General features: G+C 27.2%; 1 protein-coding gene across 1 annotated transcript in view; it reads right to left on the reverse strand.

Moving 5' to 3' along the window:
- The window catches only part of LOC100214951 (sperm-associated antigen 6), a 62,783-nt gene that overhangs the window by 9,060 nt on the left and 43,052 nt on the right, over positions 1-10,671 (reverse strand). The gene's annotated exons all lie outside the window — the stretch shown is intronic.

Genomic DNA, 10,671 nt, shown 5'->3' on the forward strand with positions numbered 1-10,671 from the left:
TACTTTTTTGGAGGAACAAAAAACTTCAATAAAAGGCTTGGCAGAACAGTTATCTCTAACTTTTTTCAGGAATTGTTTTAATTTGAAAAAGTGCATTGCAAAAAACCATTTATAATGTACAGAAATTAAAATAAATAAAAATGATTTAAATATGTTAAGCACATCAATGAACATATTACAAATGGTTGTTAGAAAATGAAATGATTTACTTTGAGAGATTGAAATTTACAATTGCTGTTATATCAACTACAAATGCTTTAATAATAAAAACTCTAGAAGATCATTCAATGCACAGTCTTGTGTTACTCTTCTGAATTTTAGTTATACTTCACCAGTAATAAATAATCACAAATTTTCATAAGGATTTAGACATGGTAGCAGAAAACGCTTCCTATTGTAATTGTTAGGAATGTATGCCCAAAAACTGCACAACACAGTTTGTAAAATTAAAACATAAAGCCTAATGAAAACAACTTTTTTTCAAAATTAAAAGTAACATGAAATGCTTTTCACCTGTATTCGGTACTAGAATTGTTGAACAATTTAAAAAATAATAAATGCATAATTTAGAAAATATTAGTCAGGTTTAGACAGAAGGGCAATTTCATGTGCAAACATCCATTTTTAAAAATAAACATAACACCTTAAACTTTAACCCTTTTGCAATTTTACTGGGGTGAATTTAATTACAAAAATGCTAATGTAGCTCTTTTTTTTTAATTATTTCTAATTTTTGAGACCGATTTAGGTCTTAAAAATTTGGAAATATAAACTCACTTATAGATATAAAAATTCCCACATATCTGTTTATTATGACTATTTTCCCTCCCTTCTTTTCCCTTCACCTTCCATTAAAAACATCTGGAAAAAAATATTAAACTTGATTTGTCTATTGATCAAAAGATTTTAACAAGTTTATTATGCTAAATTTTAAATGCAAGTGACCAGTATGTTTTACAATCATTTCTCCTCCTTTAGTTGAAACTTCCTCCACAACTCTAAACACAATTAAAGAAGATTGTGCAAAATTAAAAACATCACCACCTCACTTGCTACTATTGCAGTATGTTGGCTTACTGGAAGTCCTTCAACTATTGCTATGAGAACTGTTTTCTGTATTTTAAAATATTTTTAGGTAAAAAAAAAAAAAACAACAGAGGTATATATCTGCTTCATATTTATAGTCAGAATGTAATTATCATTCTGATTATGAATAACCTTTTAAGTTCAACTTTATAAACTAAAAAATGCTAAACTAAATAAAATATTAAATTCTCCATTATATAAAACTTGTTGTATCATGTATAATGTAGAAAGTAATAAAGTAATAAAATGCAGAAAATGACGGTAAACAATTTTATTAAACATTATTTAGAAACATTGGATAAAAAAGTCAGATGACTCTAAGCTTTTTCCTCATTAAATTTATTTACTAATAATATACATTTGGCAATGTTTTTTATTTCTGTTATAGGAAAGACCACAATCCAATTCATTGTGATAATTCTAACTAAATAATTTAAGACAACTTTTGAAAAAAAATTGAGCCTATACATCTACATTTTTACAACTCACCCTCGTTAAAATTTCAATAAATTTTTAAAATTTAAGAACAGATTTAATTAAACTACCAAAAAAACAGAAAAAGCAAGTCAACAACAAAGGAACAATTTGATATGGTCAAAACTGTTTCAGTTTAATTACTGTCAAGTTCCTCTCAGGTGTTTAACACATAATAATAGGCGGAAATTTTTATCCAGATGTAATAAATGGGGGAGATGGAAAATAAAGGGGGGGGGGAAGGGTCTTAACAAACAGGTGGGTAGGAATTTTTATTTGTATTTTTAAAAGTGAGTTTGTATTTTCTAATTTTTAAGACCTAAATCTGTCTCAAAAATTAGAAAATAATAACTGAAAATTCTTTTAGTTTTGAGGTACAGTTTCTTTAAAAATTAATAAACATCAACTTTGGTGTTTTGAGCACCTAAGAATACAACTTTTTTTTTCTTTTGAATTTCCATAACTCTTGTTTTATAAATAACATGTTTTTTTTTTTTTCTGTTTAAGATAAGACCACACTCCAATTCTCTCTTCTTTGCAACAAATCTAACTAAACTATTCAGTACGACATCTGAAAAAAGAAAAAAATCAAGCTACATAAGCATTTTTGTAATTAAACTCGCCCCAGTAAAATTGCAACAAAGGTTAAAATTTTAGGTGTTATGTTTATTTTTAAATATTTTAAATTGGTTTATTGGATTCCTTGCCTCAAAATATATAATTGTACATGTTATCAGCTTTCTGTTGCACACAGATCAGAAACATAGACCAAAAGCATTTTTTTAAATGGCAAATTTTTGTTGGTTCAAAGCAAAGTTAAAATATCTTTGAAACTGTTTGGAATTAGATGATGAACTTTTAGGGATGTTCACAGCTTATTAAAATCTTTGAGTCGTGCAAAAATCAGCAAAATCTAAGACTTAGGTTTGCATGCCCTGGATGTTTAACATGGAATTGTCCAGTATTAACAATAAAATAAAAATTATGTATGCAATGTTGTCCAGATCACATGCTGTAAAAAAACTTTAAGGGATCCCTAAATGCCAAGCCTAATTGTGTTCATATCTTAAATATATCTTAGAAAATAAGTTTAGAGTTACTTAAAATTACTAAATCAAATTATTTACAGAGACATTAACAAAAAGCTATATAATTTTTAATGCTATATTGTTTTATATCCATTATATTGTTTTACATCCATTATATACATTGTATGTAGATTTTTCAAAAATAAAATCCTGGTCTGATTAATGCTTTTTTTTTTTGATGTCTATAGAGAGTTAAATTTAAATTTTTTTTTAATTTTTTTTTAAAAATCCTAACTTTAATCATAACTTGCTAAAAAGGAAATAAAATTAAACATTTAAATAATATCATTATTAAAATAACTTTTATCCATATCCAAACAAACTAAATTTAAGAAGTTAGATTAAATGAGCATATTATCAATATTTTATAATAAAAATTTGTATCTATTTTGAATAGAGTATAAGTAACACAAACCGGACATTATGAAAAAGCGGACACTTATCGGCAAAACTAAATATCTTCACTGGGTATAAAGATATTTGCAAATTTTCATTGTGTGAAAAATTATAAAATATTAAAAAAAATTATTAAAATGATTGCTTTAATAAGATATTTAAGTTCAAACAAAATCTAACCCTAAAGGATCAAATTTTTTTTTGGAAATTAAGTTGTAAGCATGAAAGATTTAAAAAGGCAATTTAAAAAAAAGGAAGCTATTTTGTTGGAAATTTTCTGCTAATTCCAAAAATAGATTTAAATTCTCAAAATTTTACTTTACTAAAAAGATATAACAGAAACAAGTTTTTTTTAGTTTTCACCTTGAATCGGACACTATAGCCTTAAAGTGCAAAGAAAACAATAAAACACTAATTTGCATTCCAGCCCATTTAACGCACATTCTGCTGCCTCTTGATGTTGGTGTATTTTGCCATTTCAAAGGTGTTTGGCATGATATTTTAAGAAAATTTTATGCTGAAAGTGGTTTTAGCAAAAAGTTTAAATCTCCTTGCAAAGTTGTATAGAAACAACAAGCTTACACTCTTACTCAAATTATTGCTGGTTTTGAAAACACTAGGCTCTTTGCATTAAATCAAGACAACATTGACAAAAATACAAATTACTAAATAAAAATGAAAAAAAAAAAAAATTACAAATTTGTTTAACTTCCTATAACACCTTAATAACATCATCAGCAGTTACAAAATTAGATTTTTAGCACACACCCTAAATTCTTTGCCTTAATCTGCTCAACAAACACAAACCTTAACTTTGCATGCAACTCCAACTTCAACCTCAAATTCAATTTCAACGTTTAATTTAACTTCTCAAGAAGAGTAACAAGTGTAAAACAACAAGTGTAAAAATCAGTATTGAATGAGCTTTCTTGAAGCAAACTCAATCTAAAAATGCTTACAAACATCCTGCAAAAAAAGCCAGAAATGTCATAACAGTGTCTGAACAAGCTTTTACAGAAGAAGTATGAATAAACCTATTATGAAAAGAAGAAGGCGCAAAGCTGTTAAAACAAAAATATCTGAAATGGATACTTATGTGTCCTGTTTTGTTTTAGGTATACTTTAACAATAAAATTACTGTTGACTATGACTTGTGTATAAGCTTTTTCTTCTTAAAATAAATCTGTGTTTATTCAGAATATCTGCTTGTTTTTCTTTGTTTTTATTAGTTATCCTCCTTTATATAAAAAGTTTTTTTAATAGAAATGTTTCATATTTCTCTGTGGGCTTTCATTGCTCAGTCTAGTTCAAGCACCACATATTACTGCATCAAGTATAACATATAATTTGAAGAAGAAACTCCTGCTAAGAAAGCTAAAAAAAAGTAAAAAAAATAAAAAAAGTGCCTAAAGACTGAAAATGAAAAGCTAGAGAGTTTTATGAAAAACTTGTGAAAATCAAGTTGCAGTTTGTGGCTCTCTAAATCTTGTCTTTGAAATCTTTGCACAAAAAGTAGAAGAACTTAGTTTATAAATTTTTTATTTCTCAAGCTTGCTCATGTTTTTTTATTTATTTTTTTCTAGTTTTTTCTGTTTGCATTATTATTATGTGTATACTTTAACATTAAAAATAAAAATATTGAACTTATCAATTTATCTATGTTTTTTTTATATAATTTGGAATTTTCTGAAAAGCAAACACTTTAAAAAAAAATAAAGTCTAATATTCAATAGAAACTTAAAATTAAAGAATTTTTTTTTACAGAATTGCTATCTCAGCATAGTTAAGGAGAGATCCGAGCAATTTGCATTTCTTAACACAAAAACTTACATTTTTAAACTTCAACTTTTTATATTTTCGGCTTATTTTTGACTATTACTATTATATATTTTATTATTGTTACTTATTACTGTTATATATTTTATTATTGTTACTTATTACTGTTATATATTTTAAAAAAGTAAAACTTAACCTTTTCTTATATAATTTATTATTTTTATATAAATCTTTTTTTAGATAAAGTAATAAACAAAACTACCACTAAAATACATAAAACGCAACGGGGCAGCGTCATAAAAACAGTAACAAATGTGTTAAGTATTTACATTTCAAAAATGTCTCTTTTATTCGAAAGTAAAAAATCTCTTTGTTTACAGGATTAAAATATTCAATAAATGGCTAAAAACCTCATATTTTATCTTTCCATAAACAGGAAAAACATTTAAATTAACGTTTTCACATTACTTTTCACTCATAGCAATTTACTTCCATGATCTCTTAATAGTCGTTTGAATAAATTATTAACCAGAAACGTTTCAGCTTTTATACAACTTCTGCCTCATAGTTGAAACTTGAAACTTGTAGATAATAAAATCACTGAATATTTGTAAACAAAATAAATTAACAAGCTTTGTGATTTTTTAAAAAAATAAACCAACCAAAACGCACACAAAATAAAACCGCATTTTTTAAATATGAAAAGGCCTAAACACTATATTTTTTTTGGATCTCTCCTTAACTATGCTGAGATAGAGCAATTCTACAGTGAAAAAATTTTTTTAGATCTAATAAACAATTCCAGAAAAAAAACAATTCTAAAAATTCTCAATATTAAAAAAGTTATTCAGCTTTTTGTGAAGAAAATGCTTTTTGTGTCCGGTTTGCGGTACTTTTACTCTACTGTTTATTAAAATTATTGATAAATGCAGTATTTTTATAGAAGAAAAAAAAACATTAAGACCATCCTCATTTTTATGTTGAAAAGCACCATTAAACCTTTTTTAATTTTAGTTTTCATACTACACTTTTTTACACAAAACTTATGTGTGAATTGTTTACAAAAACCTTTATGTTGAACACACACATTCATTATCAAACCAGATATTTTTATAACAAAAAAAAGCTATGCAGAATTGTAAGCCTAATATTAGACCTAAAAACAGAAACAAGATGGTGAATAATTAAAACGGATGAAATGTTATTTGCAAATATCTCAACTTGCTTTGTTAAGTTTAGTTAAGTCAAAATTTTTTTTCTAATGTTTATGAAATAAACTTAACTTGCGCCACACTTAGGGATCTCTTTGAGAAAGAAGTAATTTTAGTAATGGAAGCTAGAGTAATCTAAATTACTCTAATTTCCATTATTAAAATTATTAATTAATAAATTAAAAAGTTAAACTTGTGTGTGAAAAATGAAATGTTAAACTTGCCTTCATAAAACTGTTAAAAACTTTCTAAAAGTCTTCATAATGTTAAATAAAATATGAGATTTATTAATTTAAGAACAACAGCGTCAGACAAACCTGCTAGGTATTTCTAACACTAAGCGCAATCAATGTAAGGATCATCACAAAGAAAGTCTTATGAAGAATCCCAGTTAGCTTTAAGGTAGCAGTAAAAAGTGCAATGATAGGATGAGTTTGATAAAGAAGAAACACAATATTTTAGTCAGATCATAGCATGAGCACAAGCTAGGGTCAGAAGCGAGACAAAATTCAAGGAGTGAAGATAAACAATTAAAGTTGTCTGACAGGTCACAAAGTTCTAGTAAATACTGACACATATTTATACATTTTCAAACTCTAATTTACTTCCTACAAAATTGCAAGCAACCACTTTTAAGTTATGAGTTACTTTAAAATAAAGAATAAGTAAAAATACTAGGAAATGGTTAACTGAAGACTTGAAAAGTTGTAGGTTGTATATAAAAGAAAAACATGAAGATGGATAATAGTTTTAAGGTTTTTTTGATGTGCAAGGAAATAAAAGTTTTTACAGCATGAGGGGACAAATACAATAAAAGAATGCAACTTGTTGAATAAGAAACAAGCAAGAATGAGTTTTGGTTTGTCATAATAAAGACGATAGCATTAACCATGATTGTATTAGTAGAAAAAAGAAAGAAATGCAACTTTACAACAATGGGAGAGTAGCTCAGGCTTGGCAGATAAAGCAGGTCTAATTTATTTGTTTTTTTTTATATGTTAATTCACCTCCACAAGGCTGAAAACGCCACTACAGACGAGGAGGCTACTTAAATGTGGTTATAACCCTCTCTCAACTATATAACTCTAAAATATTGAAAACCAAGGCCGCTTCGTGGAGAAACACATTGAGTGCAGTACTACCAGGGACTTGGTGGGGATTGAACTTGGTACCTCTTGCTTATGACGCAAGCGCTCTACCACTACACCACGACCGCATTACATTTAAAATGTGTCTGAGAGTAAGAGGGTTGTTATTCATCAATATAGGTATACCAACATTATTGCAATATTTTTTTGCAGTAAATAAATGGGTTTTGTTAGCTAACAAAAATTGCAGATTTAAAGTCCAGAATTTAAATCCATAAGCCACAGCAAGCCTTAGGCTGTTACAGAAGAGAGATCAGATTAAAAATCAGCTGCTTGTTCTGAGCAATCAAAAAGTGAAGATTTTTTGTCAAGACAAGAGTATAAAGTTGAGTCGACAACAAATAGAGCCACTTTAGATGTTAAATTTTCATGAAGATTCATATAAGATAAGAAACAATACAGGAGCAAAGATTTAAACTTAAAGTTACTTGAAATAAAGAAGAGTGTAGGCCTTCAAGAATAACTTTATTACTGCAGTTAGTAAGAAATAGTTAAATACTCAAAACCTTTATATAAAGAAACTAATAACAGAGTGAAGACTAATTGTAGGATAGTTGGAAAGGTCAAAGTGTTTTCTAGACTTTTGAAAAATTAGAACCACTTATTTAGCACTTTTTAAAAATTAAATATTATTAAATATTATACAATTAATAAGATTAAATGTTAGACTTACTTTAGTTAATGACATTGTTGAAGACTAATCAAAAGTCTCTATAGCCTAACATCTGATATAAGATACAAGATTTAGTAAACTGAGAATAACAGAGCTTAACATCAGACGGGACCTTTTTACATTGGCTTCTTGGAATAATAAAAGAGCATTTGTTCTTAAGAAAGATGTTCTTGTAAAAAAGATGAAATAAATGATTAATAAAGCAACTGCTCAAGATGGTGAAATATATGGAGTAAAATGAGGTTTGACTTAAAATTGAAGAGTAGGAATAAAAGCTTCCAAACTTTTAGTCCAGAAGGAATAAAAGCTTCTGAGATGCGCTTTATGCATACATATTATGGATATAAACATATATGTTTTCTATTTATTTAGATGCTGGCATACAATATCCCTTTCATATTTATATAAACTTTAGTTTTTATATGGTGTAGTATTTGCCGAAAGAGAAGAAGATGATGATGATGATGATGATGATGATGATGATGATGATGATGATGATGATGATGATGATGATGATGATGATGATGATGATGGTAATAATGTTTATGATGATCATGTTGATCATAATCATGTTTATATATGTATATATATACAAAATATAACAAGAATTTTGAATTAAAAAATATTACTGAGGATGTATAAATGTTTATGCAGCCCTGGTCACAAACCTGGCCCTAGCTATATTTTATCAAACCTGGCCCCGGTCAAATATCACCCCCGGGAGTTAACTATTATAAACCAATTTTACATCAAACAGGTGAATTGATATGCCCAGGCTAATAAAAAATTTTGTGATATATTTTTGTGGTTTAATAGAAAAGAAATTTATTACTTTCATCAAATACTTTAATGATTTACTTTTTAAGTGCCAACATAAAATGTTAAGATTATCTAACAGACATTTTTTAAATTTTCTGCGCACTTGAGCTATAAAGGTTATTTTAATGCAAAACTTATTAAATTATTGATTAATACTTTAATTTCTTGTTAATATCTTCCTTTAATTTTAATATCTTTTTAAAAGTATTTAATTTCTTGTTAATATCTTCCTCTAATTTTTATATTCTAGTGAATCTGAACAGTTGGAATAGGTGTATCTGGTGACAGAAACCTTTCTTTAATGTCCTCATGAAAGTAGGTAAGAAAAAGTGTCAGAAATTCCTTACAAACCAACAAGACAGAAGATATCTGATTCAGTCTTCAAGATGTTTCATGAAATGGCTGCACATTTGACAATTGTAAATGATGTAGTTGAAAGAGGAATCAGTCTGATTAAAATTAATAATGACACACTGACAAAGTTTTCTCTTTAATTAGTTGCAAGTTCACAACTTTTCAACTACATCAAAGATATCAGTTATGTTGTAGATTATTCACTGTGGAACAATTTATTTAAAAACTGTTAAATTTTAAAACTAAATTCTTAATTGATTATAATTTTTAGTTACAATTTTTAAATACGACTTAAATTTAAATTATAATTTTAATCTTACATTTTAAATCATAAATTCTAATTATTTTATTTAATATAAACTAAAAAATATCAAATTGGTTGACCTCTAATTTCCAGACCTCCTTCAGATGGGTTGACCTCTAATTTATCTTCATTAAAATTTCACACAGTTGTCATAATTATAACAAGATCAAAAATAACTTTATGGGCAACTGAAATCTTTTACTTTGTCTGTTTGTTCTATTTTTTGATTAATTCAAGTAAATTCATATTTTGATGAATGTATACTTTTTATAATAAGTTTAGATTTTTCTTAATTGTCTATAAAAACAAAGTAAAAAGTAAATAATTGCATTTATTTATTAATTTTTTTCCAACCTAGGCAATACAATTTAGTCAGAATCTATTCAGATTTTTCATACAATTTTAAGGGGGCTTTCCTATTTTCCCCAGAAAGTTTTGCCATTTTTGGCTAAAGTTCCAAAGAAAACTGATTTTGATAAATGTTGAGTGTCAACTTCTAACATTTTTTCCAGATTTTTATTTTATTTTTCTTCAAACTTTTGATGATTGTCATGGTAAATAAGAGATGGTCTACACCATCTCTTATTTACCATGACAATCATCAAAAATTCAAAAAAAGAAACAGATTTCAGTTGTCCACAAAAAAGTAACAGACAAAGAAACAGATTTCTTTGTCTGTTAAAAATTGTTACCTTGTTAACCTTGAGTTCAAAATTGTCACCTTGTTAACCAGAATTATTGTCAAAAATTTCAAATTTTTGACCATTATTCCTTGGCTGCTGTATTTCAAAAGTACCTAGTAAACAAACAAGCATTATCTGTTGAATTTCCTTCAATATTGGATCCTAAAACAGTTCATCAGTTGCTGTACAATAAACACTTTGGTCAATTGATAGTCAATTTTTTTTGTTCTGTATTTCAGTAATTGTATCCTTTGTTCCAATACCAAATAATACTTGAAGGTCACCTTTAAACATATTTGCTTTCATCCTATTGCTTTCTAGTTGTCATATTCTATGTACCTTCACAGCCACATAGGACTGATGCAACTTCGACAAGTTTTTGAAGCATGAGTCAAACTACTGAGTTCGTATCCTGGCTTGCATCCAAACACAAATAATTGCATTAAAAGACATTTTATAACTTTCCGGAAAGGTTTGTCCTTCAGTTAAATGAGCAGTTAAGGTATATCTAGCATACATGGTAATCTTGCTGTTAACAGCTGAGAAATTGACTCTCCAATTAGCAAGTGCTCTGGGTCGCCTGTATAACTGATTTTATAGTCTATTACTTAAAGAGTTCAATTGTTTAATTTCAGTTCAATATAATTTTAATATTAATT

Source organism: Hydra vulgaris, chromosome 11 (genome assembly GCF_038396675.1).
Source record: "Hydra vulgaris chromosome 11, alternate assembly HydraT2T_AEP".
NCBI classification, from domain to species: Eukaryota; Metazoa; Cnidaria; class Hydrozoa; order Anthoathecata; family Hydridae; genus Hydra; species Hydra vulgaris.